Source organism: Hippopotamus amphibius, chromosome 9 (assembly GCF_030028045.1).
Source record: "Hippopotamus amphibius kiboko isolate mHipAmp2 chromosome 9, mHipAmp2.hap2, whole genome shotgun sequence".
Lineage (NCBI taxonomy): Eukaryota > Metazoa > Chordata > Mammalia > Artiodactyla > Hippopotamidae > Hippopotamus > Hippopotamus amphibius.
Genome location: NC_080194.1, coordinates 10,768,682 through 10,782,435, shown reverse-complemented (window position 1 = coordinate 10,782,435; position 13,754 = coordinate 10,768,682). Strand labels below are relative to the sequence as shown.

General features: G+C 42.8%; 1 long non-coding RNA gene across 2 annotated transcripts in view; it reads left to right on the top strand.

Moving 5' to 3' along the window:
• LOC130829310 (uncharacterized) overlaps positions 1-7,327 on the top strand; it is a 36,679-nt gene extending 29,352 nt beyond the window's left edge. Inside the window, exons 2-3 of one of the 2 annotated variants that reach the window (XR_009047482.1) lie at positions 6,139-6,318; positions 7,189-7,327. This is a non-coding gene — a long non-coding RNA (uncharacterized LOC130829310). Of the gene's footprint in view, positions 1-207; positions 400-6,138; positions 6,319-7,188 lie in introns of those variants that run through there. The other variant, XR_009047483.1, reaches the window with a different exon arrangement.
• Positions 7,328-13,754: the final 6,427 nt, after the last annotated feature.

Here is a 13,754-nt window from a genome sequence, read left to right as displayed (position 1 = left end):
TTAAACACAAGAATGTTTTTGATTATAGTTGCTGCAAACATGCCCATGTTACAGATAGAAAAGTTAACCTCGACTTCCCTGGTGGTGCAGTAGTTAAGAATCCGCCTGCCAATGCAGGAGACGGGTTCAATCCCCGGGAAGATCCCACATGCCGCAGAGCAACTAAGCCCGTGCGCCACAACTACTGAGCCTGTCTCTGTCCTCTAGAGCCCACGAGCCACAACTGCTGAAGCCCAGATGCCTCGAGCCTGTGCTTCGCAACAAGAGAAGCCACTGCATGAGAAGCCCCCGCACTGCAACAAACAGTAGCCCCTGCTCTCCGCAACTAGAGAAAGCCCGCATGCAGCAATGAAAACCAGTGCAGCCAAAAATAAATAAATAAGTAAATAAATATTAAGAAAAATTAGCCTTGGTGTCGCTAATATGTACATTGTGTTGTCCAGTATGGTAGCCACTAGCCACATGTGGCTGTTGAACTCTTGAAATATGGCTAGTCCAAATTGAGGTATGTTCTAATTATAAAATGTACACCAAATTTTGAAGAGTGTAAATATCTCATGAACATTTTGTTGATTGTATGTTGAAATGATAGTATTTTGGATAGTCAATAAAATGTATTATGAAATTAATTTTATCTCTTTTTTTCTTTTAAAGTGGCTACTAGAAAAATTGGAGTTATATATGTGGTTCACATTACATTTCCCCTGGACAGCACAAGTCCGAAGTGTGTAGTGTCTAGTGCTATGCTGTCCAATAAAGTAGCAAATAGCCCCACATAACAATTATGTTTAATTCTAAATTGCTTTAAATTCAATTTAAAATTCAGTTCCTCAGTTGTACTAGGCATATGTCAAGCACTATTGCCGTACATGGCTAGTAGCTACTATTCTGGACAACACAGGTAGAAAAGACTTACAGAATCCTAGAAAATTCTGCTGGAAAGTGCTGGTCTAGAACATCACTAGGCAGGCATTGGAACTGAGAATGCCTCTCTGCTAAGCCATTGTCCACTGAGACTGTAATGAAAATAAATGTGTCATGGTAAAGGTAAAACTGCAAATAGTGATAGCGTGTGGGTGGCAGTGATGGTTATTAAATAAGGGATTCGTCCTTGGAAATTCCCATCTTCTAAGTGCTGCTCAGAGACAATGTTTATCCATTGGGGTGATCACCTAATTTTGATGACAGAAAAGATGTAAATTAGGTGGAAAAAACTAGAAACACTTAGGATGTTTTGTTAAGTTTTAATGAACACGAGCTTCCATGTCACCTCTGATCCCCTCTTGGCAGGGGTCTGATATCTGATGTCCAAAGAAGTTAGGCTACAAAACAGGGTCTAGGTCTAGGAGCCAGAGAACACCAGTGTTTATTCCCCTGGGCTGCTGCGCCGTGGTTAAGGGAGTAATGAGATCAGTCTGTTTGTTTAGGGGTTAGGGGGCTGCAGGATGGGGAGGTCACAGATGTTAAAGTACGCACGTAAGGGGAAAATTCTAGGAAGTCAAGAGTCAAAATTATTCTTAAACCGCCACCTTCAGAATCACAAGCCGAAATTAATGTCTTCAGTCTCTCTTTGATTTTAGCTGTGACCTCGTTTCCCTAGAGCCAGAGAAGGCCCAGGAGTAGTCCGAAAACCATGGGAAGGAGAAAAGGGGGGAGATGAGCCAGTTTCTCATCTTTTTCCTTTGGCACACTCTCTTTTTTGTGATGGAAGGGGGAAGAGTGTCCAAACACACTTATTTGAACGTACACACGATGGAACGCCTCTGCAGTTCTGTTTGCTTTATTCTGTTTGTCCAGGAGGGAAGATACCAAGAGAATTTGTTATGACTGTCCTCTGTTTTCAGAGAAGGAAACCAAGCCTGTGAGTGATTAAGTCCACTGCCCACGGTCACTAGCTGGTTAGTAGCTAAACCGGGATTTAAACCCAGGTCTCCCTGAAGCCAGACTCTGCTTTACATCAAAATGCCTGTCTGGGGCACCCAAGACAGGGCACAGTAGGACTCCCTGCCGCCACCCTTAATGGGTATAAACGAGTTAACACTGTCTATTGCTTCCGAGGTGCATTACTTAGCCTGTGGGAGTCTCCATGGGCTGGAGTACAGAGGCTAAGAATCTTTGTCTTGTCGCTGATAAATGACCTGCCGGCTCTTAATCCTGGTCGCATATTCCTCATTTGTAAAGCTGTTGGCATATTTGCACTAAGTGGAGTGCTCTCTGCCAGCTTAGCTTCCCGTGGCAGTTTGGGATTTTTTTTTTTTTCTTTAAGATTTTATAGAGCTGAGTATAAAATGGGAATGTTTTCACCAACGCGTAAGCCTCTTTAGTGAAGCTAATTTATAGAATTTAAATGTTCCTCTCCAGCAGTTGAAACCCAAATTCCTCAGTAGTGGAGAGTGGGGGCCGAGAAACAGGAAACCACTGTTTCATTGTACATGCTCCACAATAAAAAATTCAACAGCCTAAAAAGTGCAAGCCGGAGAGAATTTTTTTAGACATTTTCCCCTACAAATTTGAGTCACGGTGATGAACACAAAAAATTGGACGCCTCTCTTCTTTTTTTTTACCCCCCACGGGGCCTGGCAGCCGTGGCTTGGACCTCTGGGGTGACCCAGCCTGCGTGGCACAGTGCTGGGCGTGGCACCCAGCCAGTCACTCAAGTCACCTTTGCCAGGAGCTCACCTTCCAGCCTTCCCTCGGGAACGGCGTGACCGGGCGGTGAAGAGCCAAGTTGGGCAGCTCCCACGAGGCCCTTTTGCACAGTCGGCTAGAGAGCTTAGCACTCAGCCAAAGTCTGCAGGAAGCTTCCGTGGTAAGGTTTTTTTTTTTTTTTTTTTTGGAGCTACTTTCTGCTTCTATTTTATATCCCCATCCCTGTTTTAGTGTCTGTTTTTGTTTCCAAATGATGAGCCTGCATGAAATCTGCCTTCTCCATTCTCCTGTGGAACCAGGCAATATATATAAATAAGTAGGTATTTAATACATCAAAAGAGCAGCTCTTTCTCCTCAATTCTTATCTATGGCTTTAGGAGTTCAAAACCTTCCTTTTGTCTCTTGTCACTTAACCCTAATCATACCCCAAAATGCAAAATCCTCTGCGGATATGATGGGTTTTTTTTTTTTTTAATTGTATGTGGCTGACACCATCCTAGCCCTCAGGTTCGGAGATTATGGACACTGGATACTAGTAGAATGAATTCAACAGCTAACATTGAATAAGTGCCTTCTAATAGAGACCTCATCCCATTGAATTCTCACAACAGTCCTGAGACCAGCACTGTAATCATCATTCGCATTTTGCAAATGAGAAACAGGATCAGGAAGATTCTGTAACTTATCCAAGGCCACACTTGTGGCTTGTAGATGGCAGGGCAAGCACCCTGGTCTGAGTCGTGTATGTCTCAAGCGCCACACTGAGCAGAAGGCCAGCTTTGCAGATTGCCCATGATGGAACAGAAAGATGTTCTTCAGGCTGGCCTCCAGACTGACTGAGACCAGAAGACAGGGTAAATTCGGGTACCTCTCATTACATGACATAGCTCTGTATTTGGAAATCATCGTATTAGTCCAGGCTAAGGCAGACTCGGCTACAATAATAAATCCCAAAGTACTGGTGGCTTAGCGTCATAAAGGTTCATTCTGCTCACGCAGAAACCCTTGTGGAAGCCCACGCTGGAAGGAGACATTGTGTGTGCAGCTGCTTCAGTTGAATTCCCATTCAGCCTGAATGGGAATTCAGGTACCAGACCTGTGAAGGAAGAAGCCTTCACATGCTTCCTGCTCTTAATGTTTGATATCACCTCCAGCTAGTCACATCTTCTTAGCTAAGGCCCCAGACATCCTGCAGAGAGAGAGTAAGTCATCCCACTGTGTCTTCTCTGAAGTGTTCTCTACGGAATGTAGGACCCTATTAAAATGATTGTCGTTTTGGGGGTGGCTGGTTCTGAGTCGACAGATAAACTCAGCATACACACTGGATTTGCACGTGCTGCACACTATACCTTTCAGTCACTCAGCAAATATTTACTGAGCATATGCTAGGAGCCAGATGCTACTCCGGGCCTATATCAGTGAACAAAGCAGATAAAGACTCCTGTCCTTGCGTTCCACAGGGAAAATAGTTGCTGGTTTTCCCAAATAATCATTTAAAATCTGTTTTTCTAGGAACAAAAGTAACATTTGCTTATTCTATAACATTTAAGAAATATAAGGATGTTTACAAAATACAAAAACATCCAACAGAAAATGATAATCCCCATGCGGCAGCGATGCGTGATCACTCACTATTGTGTTATCTTACGCACAAACACACACGCACACTCTCCAAACGTCAGTCACATTATGTATTCAGTTTTATATTCTATTTTTTTTTCCATGTAGGGTGTATTGCAGACTGTCTTAGTCCATATTTGGGCTGCTTGTAACAAAATACCCGAGGCTGGGTGGCTTATAAACAACAGAAATTTCTTTCTCATGGTTCTGGAAGCTGGGAGCTTCAAGATCAGTATGCCTGCAGGCTGGTTGTCTGGTTCATAGATGGCATCTTTTTGCTGTGTCCTCACATGTAGGAAGGTGTGAGGGAGCTCTCTTGGAGCCTTTTTTATAAGGGAACCAATCCCATTCATGAGGGCTCCACCCTTATGACATAATCACGTCCCAAAAACCCCACCTCCTAATACCATCACCTTAGGGGTTGGGATTTCAACATTTGAATTTTAAGGTGACACAGACATACAGACCATAGCACAAACTTTTCCTCACATCACAAAATTATGATTTTTTAAGCTCTTTATTGGAATATAATTGCTTTACACTGTCGTGCCAGTTTTTGCTGTGCAACAAAGTGAATCAGCTGTATTTACACATATATCCCTATATCCCCTTCCTTCCATGACTCCTTCCCACCCTCCCTAACCCAGCCCTCTAAGTCCTCACCCATCATCGAGTTGATCTCCCTGTGTTATGCAGCAGCTTCCCACTAGCTATCTATTTTACACAAAAGTATTATCTTTAATGGCTGCATATTGTTCCAGCCTGTAGCAATACCAACTATTTAACCATTCTGCAACTATTTTACGTTTAAGTTGATTCTGATTTTTCACTGTGATAAGCAACTCCCCAAAGAACAATCTTGTACACGAATCTTTGGCTGCATCTCTGATTAGTTGTTTAGAATATAATCAGAGAAGTGGGATTACTAGTTCAAAGGGTGTTCAGTTTCTTGATAAATATTGCCAGGTTGCTTTCCAGAGTGTTAGCACCAATTTACATTCTCACCTGTATTTTATGAGATGCCACTCTCCTGCCAATATTCAGTATTAGAGTGTTTCTAATCTTTGCCAATTTGTTACATTAAAGAATGGTATTTCATTTTAAGACCGGTTCACTGCCTAGGTTGCTCAGTAATTATTGGGATTTGCTTAAACCTGAGTTTTAATCCCAACTCTGGCACCTTCTAAGGAGATATGTAACCTCTCTAAGCATCAGTTTTCTTTCCATCAAATGGTGATAGTTATTCTGAATTCTTGGGATATTGAGTGGATTAAATATGTCAGGTTTATAAACTGTTTATGAAAAACTGTTTAACACTGTGCCCGTCACAGAACAGATAAATGGTAGCTATTATCCTGTGTGTTATTCACAACTCAGAAATTATCAACACATGAATAGTTCCAGCCTTTTTTCTCCCCCTGTGTCTTAATGACGATTCTGATTTTGCTCTACCATATTTCTTTCCCTTCTTTCTCCTCTAAAGGGGGGCTGCTATCCTTTTGGGCTTTTGTAAATTAGAATTAGTAAGAATGAGAGAAAAAAGTACAAAGAGACACCTTGACCAGGGACACACCCCCCCACCTCCAGCGGCTAACAGTAGTGCACGTGGATCTGGTGTTGGCTGCGAGTAGGTTGGTGGTGGCAGAGCTTAGCTGGGTGGTTCTGCTTCAGGCTGTGGGCTCACTGGACTTAGCCCCAAGCTGTGAATGGGTTCAGCTCTGCCCCAAGGGTCCTTGATCTGGGGCCTGTATGGAATAAGCAGAAAATACCCAGTGTGTTCTCATAGTAGATCACCAGAACAAATGAAGTCAACAGAACTCACAAACAAATTTAACGCCTTTACTCCCATTACATCTGCTAATATTCCAGTGGGCAAGGCAAGTCACGTGGCCCAGGCCACCATCAGTGCAGTGGGACGTCTCCTCCCTGACAATAGAAGAGGGAAGGGAGTGAATGTGTGCTGAACAAAGGATCGTAATGGACGTGGCCTGGAAATTTCTGGAAGAGGATGTTCGACAGTGTGTGGTGGAAGGAAACTGGGAGAAAAAAGTGAGTATGAGACATGTTGGGTACATGTGACATCTTACAAATCAGAATCCTTTTGATTTCTAAAAGTCTCTGGTTAAGAACTTGTAAATTACTCTCTGTCTGTCTGGACTGGGCTTTATCAAATGGTCCTTCTCCTTGGGATTGACCTCACTGTGTAATGGCTTGCATGGTGTCACATAATGGAAACAATTACTATCTCTTCTACTGTCACAACCCTACATAGCTCTTCCTCTTTGCTTATCTTAGAAGTTTTAAGCATTTTCTGATAGGTCTGTTTCTTTTTCTTCCAAAAGTACGGATAGTGGCTTCCTAGTTGTGATTTACCAAGCAGAGGTAGTTTCCACAGGAAGTGTGTCAGATGCCCCACTGCCAGCTCATCTAAAGTAGGGCAGACAACAAGTTTGAGAAAATTTGGACAGAAGAGCCCAGGGGCAGAGAATGAGAGCAGCCCACTGGTCTAAATCATGGCTCAGAAGCTCCAAATCCACTCACAGAACCTTCTGGTGAAATCAAATAGTGAGCACAGGGCGTGACACTGGTGACAGAGAGCCAGAAGAGCTCTAATGAGAGGAACCGGGTCGTTTTAGTGGCCTTTATTGTCTGTGTGAAAAGCTTCCCCTCGCCTCCCTGGAGAGACCACTTACCTGGAAGATGATACCCAGGTTTGCTCAGCTCTGCGGTCAGCTGGCATAACCTTACCCCACATTCCTGGTAGGACGAGGGGCTTGTTAATAAGTTCATCCCAAATATTAGTTCTCATCCACTCTGACTCTAGGTAGACCAGCTGAAACCTTGGCTGTATTAGCTCTGCTTCTGTCTCTAAACGTCATCTGCTATAACTTTACCCAAAACATTTATGCTTTGTTTCAGAGAAAGCCGTGTTTTGACCTCTTAAAAAATCCAAGCTAAGAAGAATCACAGACCGTGTGAAGAATTACACTAAATAATTGGTCCTCAGCCTTCCTAGCGCTGTGGCATGGGGCTTTCTCTGGAATAATAAGCAACGTATGTGCTTTTAAATACACAGTATGTTTGAGTATTGGGGGTAGGGAATTGTCTGTAACTCTGTCTCTGTAAGTCATCAGAAGACATTTTAAAGAGTTTTAGAAAATCTATGGCCGAATTGGCTGTCTCCCTATTTCCATAAAAAGAAGAGAGTATGTATATAAAATATCTTCCTTCCCATCCACAAACAGTTGCTTTTTTTTTTTTTTTTAACTTTCCTGAAGTCCCATTATAGGCAATACTTTCACAAGGTTAAACGCTTCGACTCAGGAGTTGAATAAGGCAGGTTTCAATCTTCAGCCATCTCCTAGCTCTATGACCTTTTGTAAAGTACTTTACCTTTCCTGTGTCTCAGTTTCTTCTTCTGAAAATGAGGAAAAGAATAGGACCTACCTGTGGAATGTCAGGTACCTGGCATAGCGAAAGCCTCATCACTTGCGCGCGTCGGAGTTGGGCTGTGGCTACAGCGGGCAGCTTCCCCACATGCTCGGGCTGGATCCTACCTCTAGCATGACCGCGTCTCTCCCATTAAATTGCCTGGTCCAAGTCCTTGTCTCAAGCTCTGCTTAAGGGAATCCCAACTAAGAAAATTCTCAACAAATATTTGCTCTTATTATTTGTATGGAAAACCTTTTCTATTCCTAGGAAGACCAGTTTTGGAGCTCAAGTTAAAGATACATGTTGAGACTCTTTTTTTCTCATTTGATATTTTATTTAAATCAAAAGATATACCAAAGGGTAAACATTGGCTCCTTTAGTTACCCATTTAGCAAATTCTGTGAAATCAGACTCTTCCCCCAATACTGGTTGTTTCTGTACCTCTCTTCCTCTCCTGCCTCTTCTCACTCTTGCTTTAGAGAGGAGCTGGACAGCCGGTGTGATGTGGGGGGCACTCAGGTGACTTGGTGTCTTTACTCAGCAGTCAGCTCTCTGTATTGGGGTGTGCTGCCCAAACCTCAGCCCTGGGTGTCAAGATTGGCAGTAGGTGCTCCAGAGTCCTTTACCCAATCCCTTTTTGATCCCGCATACCGGCATTGGCAGGACAACTGAGCAGGATGAAGATACTAGCCAGTGACCATAGAACATTTTTTCCCCCTCAGGGCAAAGCCAACTGGCCCACAACAGTATCAACCTCCACTTTGGCTTCATTGGCTCAGTGCTGAGAGATCTGAGCCAACTGGCCTTCATGGACGGCTTCTAGCATTACCATGGCCTGATCTTTCCCCCTTGGAAACTTTCATTGTAATTACCCTGGTGTTTTGCCACCATCAGCCTCATGGCTATGTGGTGGAGAGCTGAACCTTGCAGGTGGGTGGGCACACCTCTTCAGGTGGGCTTGTATGGGTAAAAGCCCTCCTTCCAGTTCTCTTTTAAATTCAAAACCTCCCTGGCTTTGGCCACAAAGGCACAGGCATTGCCAAGGTGACTTTATTATGTGTATCTTGGAGTATATTGCCTTTTGTGTATGCAGTTCTGTTTCCTGGAATTATGACTTCTGGTAGGATTGGGGTTGATTTCTGGCTATCGTTTTTCCAGCTGAAATGTTTTATTGTTTCACTGTGCCGTTTCATGAAGTTTAGTGAGGACACTCATCCTGCTCTGGGAAGGTCGTTTTAGAGGGTGTTACTGCTCTCAGCTTCTCCTCCTGCCCGGCCAGCAGCCATGAAGTGTGAGAGCAGAGGTGAGCTGCAGCTCTGATGCTTATTGACTGTAGGACTGTAGCCTTATGCCTTGACCTCCCTGGACCTCTGTTTGCTTAGCTGGAAAGTGGAAATAAAGATAGGACAAAAGGGATCAATTGAATCAAAGTAGGAAGCAATCTAAAGTATTTGTTCATTTAGTAAATATCAAAGGAACTCTTGCCAGAGTTCCCAGCCTTAGGGAGTTAAGGTTTGGTGGGGGAAGACGACACATTAATGGTCAACTAAGATACAGACACATAAATCCTACAAACAGGGATAAACACAAGGTGTTATAAGAGCGCATGGGAAGGAGGCTTCACTCAGTCTTGGGCTCATGGAGGGCTCCTTGGGAGACGTGTAGGAAGATTAAGAGCTATTAATGGTAACATTAGTTATGATTCGTCAGGTGCTTACTATGTGCTGGGTTGTATGCTGAGCACGACCTGATTTAGATGTCATAATTGTGCCAGTCGCATGGGGTCTTAATCTCCCTTTACAGTCAAAGAAACCAGCTCAGAGAGGTTAAGTAACTTGCCCAAGGACACACAGCTAAGTGGCATGGTCAAACTTTGTAACTAAGCTTGATCCCAGAATGCTTGCTTTTAACCACGGTGCACATCTCTTCATGTATGACTCTGCTTAAAACTGACCATTTGTGACTTCCTGTTGCTCAAAGGTTAGTGACTAAACTGCTTAACCGGCCCCAAACCTCTTGCCCACTTCTCTGGTCTCACTTTTGCCTCTCTGTCTGCTCCTAACCCCCGTGACAGCCTCAGCAGCAGCTCATGAAGGATATACTTGGTTGAGAAGTCTGAACTCGCCCTGTGGGCAATAGGGAGCCGTGGAGGCTTTAAGCAGATTGAGTGGCAGCAAGACAAGACCTGAGAAGGCCAGTTAGAAGAAGGTTGAAGCAACTCAGGCCAAGGTGCAGGGGTATCTGAACGAAGGGAGGCGCAAGAGGGAAGGAGAAGAGTGAATTGAATTCAAGAAGTGTTAAGTAGGTAGAATCTACAAATCTTGGTGACTGATTGTGTTGGGGAGGAGTGAGTGAGGAGTCCAGGCTTATCCCCAGATTTCTGGCTTGAATAACAAAGCAGAGGGTGCCAGCTGGTTTTAAAGAGCTGTGATCAATGCCTAACAGAAGCAAACAATACCTGTAATTCTATCACGTTTTTATTACATGCATGTTGAAGGGTCCTGGAAACTGTAAAAAATTTCCCTTCCCTGTCTCTTTTGTTCCTTCTCTTCCACACTGGGTGTGGGAATGCACTGAAAACTACAAAAAAAAAAAAAAAAAAAAAAATCCCTCTTCTCTCCTCCCCCCACCCGGAATTGAGCTGCAAACCCACACAGCATCAGCCCCAGATTAGGCAATCAAACAGCACCCGAAATTAAGCTTTTAAACATTAAAATCAATCAAGCCCAAAGAATCTAACTTGAAATGAAGAGGTGTTTAAAAGAAGTAGGCTGAGGTGCACCGAGAAAAACAACTTAAATTATTAAAGCGGAGTTTTCATGGTGCAGAGAAAATGTTCCAATAATGTCAGATTAAAAATGTAAATCTATTTACCTTTCAGATGGTTTTTTCGAGTGCTCTTCTTAAAGTCTACTGCTTACCTGTTTGTCTATGAAAAAGAGTCTGTTACTCAGGGAAGGGGATCAGACCTAGCATGCTGGAAACATTGTCCTGCGTTTGTCACTGAGTGAATATCTCCTATCACTGTTGGCTTGTTAGTTAATTACTGTATAAATTTCCCTACTGAAAATGGAGATCTTGCTCAGTGTTGGGTTCTTCTCAGAACTCAAGTACCAAATGTTCATAATGTTTAAAAAGATGGTTTCTTTCTTCTCTATTCATTCCCCCACTTCCTTCTTCTTGACCCCGTGGTGCATTTGTAGTATTGTAATTATGACATTAAAATCACTTTTATTTCAAGTGACTTGGATGACTAGAATATAAAGTTAAGAGGGGTTGGAGACAAAATTGCTCAGATGGAGAAACTGAGAGGAAGAAAATTTTTCTTAAGTCAGTGACCTTCAAGTGAACTTACATTCAACAATGATGCAAGGAAAGCAGACAGGTCATGTATTCATTCACCAAATAAAACATCTATTATCAGTGCCCTGGAAAAGAAGTATGTTGTGAGCCCCAAATGCAAGCTGCATATGAAATTAAAAATTTTCCATATTAAAGAAGCAGTAAGAAGCCAGCCGAGTTAATTGTAATGTTATTTTATATAAACCTATATATCTAAATACCGTATTTCAACCTATGGTCAGTGTAAAGATTATTGAGATGTTTCACATTCCTTTTCGTACTGTCCTCGAAATTCAGTTTGGGTTTTATACTTAGCATCTGTCATAATAGCCACCTTTCAAATGCTCAATCTAGCTACACCTAGTCAAATGTAGCTAGAGGCTACCGTATTGCGCACTGCAGATCTATTGTATATAATTCAAGGACAGTCTTTCCTCTAAGTGATAAAGCAAGAAGAAGTTTATACACTTAATGAATCTACTCTCCCATCCCCCTTTCCAATTGAGAAAGAAAAAAAAAGTGTCTGTGATGAAATCTGGCAATATAGCTCTGTTGATAAATTGCAGGTTAAATTCTTTTTCATATAATTGTTGGTTGGTTCCAGGACTGGTTGCAAGTGAAAAATAACTCTTTTAAGAGTGTAGACAACTTCATTCAAGGGGCAGTAAACCTGAGGCATTAAAATAAATAACAAGCTGCATGTTTTTTTCTTTAGATGGGTAAAATTTTCATCCTTTCAGATGGTACAAATTTTCATTAATAAATGTCAGCAGATCTCTCTTCCTCAAGCTAGTGACTATATTAAACATGAATTATAAGAACTCTGTTGGTTCTCAGCAGTATTTTTCTGTAGATTAGTCTGACAGTTTAAAAATATATCTATACATTTGGCAGCTCTGGGATGACTTTAATTTCTAGCTGGGAGACATGTCAAGTTCAGCATTTTTGAGCGGTGGGGACTACTCTAATTAGATGCATCTCGAAAAGTTTTCTGGGAGTTGAATTGTATTACATAGTAAATCAAGTTCTGTTTGGTGTGCTGAGCATCTTCACCTCTTTAGTCGCAAACCCAGTGAGCCCATTATCTTTCAAGCTGCAAATACATTCTGGGTTTTATGAACTGGAGGTTACTTTGCTGTAGAAGGCAGAGAGGTTCAGCATGGAATTATGGGAATCCTTTGGAATCAAAAGGATCTGACTTCAAGTCTCGGTTTATTTCATGGGTTATTTTGGGCCAGTCACTTAAATTCTCTGCACCTCAGCTTCCCCATCTGTGCAAAAGGGATCATAATTTTCAACTCAGAGATTGCTGTGAAGACAAATGCAATTGCAAATGCACAATGTCTGATACAGACACTTGATTAATGACAATTCTCTCTCACTGCCTTCCTCCGGGTAATGAGATTCAGTGATGGTCAATGTTCACAGACTCAATGCTTATATTAAGGTTTCTGTATTAATTATCTGTTGCTCTGTAACCAATTATCTCAAAACTTAGTGGCTTAAAGCAACAAACATATCTGATCTCCCAGTTTTCCTGGATCAGGAATCTGGGCACAGTCAGCTGGGTTCCTCCGTCTTAAGGTCTCTCATGAGGTTGCAGTCAAGCTGTCAGCCAGGGCTGTGATCTCATCTGAAGGCTTGACTGGGGGAAGATTTGCTTTCAAGTTCAGTCATGTGGTTGTTGGCAGGGTTCAGTTCTTAGTGGGCTGTTGGATTGAGGGCCTTTGTACCTCAGTAGCTGTGGCTGGAGGCTGTTATAGTCCCTTTCCAGTTGAACCTTTCCATAGTGCAGTTTACAAATTGGCAACTGGCGAGGGGGGGGGGGAAACAGGTGCCTGAGTGTGGGTGTAATGTAGTTTTGGAAATAACACCCATAACTTTTGCTGTATTCTCTCTGTTAGAATTGAATCACTAGGTCCAGCAGCACTCAAGGGAGGGGATGACATAAGAGTGTGAATTCCAGGAAACAGGATCATTGGGGCCATCTCAGAGGTTGCCTACTACGGACTTCCGCAGCTTTAACCTTCATATTTCCTAGTATCACTTCCCCTTCACATGTAGGTCCTCAGCCAATAATGCAAATAAGAGCTGAACAAATCAGGGCTGTGAGTCTGCAACTCTGCAGAATGCTTCACATAGCCCTTATGATAAAGGACACTGTATTGCAATTTGATATATGTCTGCCTCCCCAGTTAGACTGTGAGCTCTATGAGGACAAGGAAATGTGTACTCACTGCAGAAATCCAGAGTCTACAACAGTGTTTGACACAGTTCTCTCTCAATAACTGTCAAATAAGTAAGGGGATCAGTGAGTTCTCTTGCTTCATGCAACAACTCTAGGAGGTGAGCATGATTGTTATGTCTGTTTCATAGAAAACTGACACTTGGAGATAAAGTGACTTTCTCAGTTTCACACAGCTAGTAAGTGGTGGGACTTAGGAGCTCAAGTATTTCAAGCCACCTCAAAGCCCGTTCCTCAGTTACTTGACTTTGTGGACTCATGATAATCATATGTGAGGGGTAGACAGTGCCCGCATGTGTGCGTGTGTGTGCTGGGCATTGTGCGTTTCAGGAGGCGTGCAGTCATCTTCTGCCACCAGGCAGCCTCTCAACAGGCAGATTCCAGCATCCGCTGCAGTTTGGAGTGGAACAAGCCTTCCGTGGCTGTATCCTCAAGTGAATTTCTGTTTTCTTCACATACCAGAAAG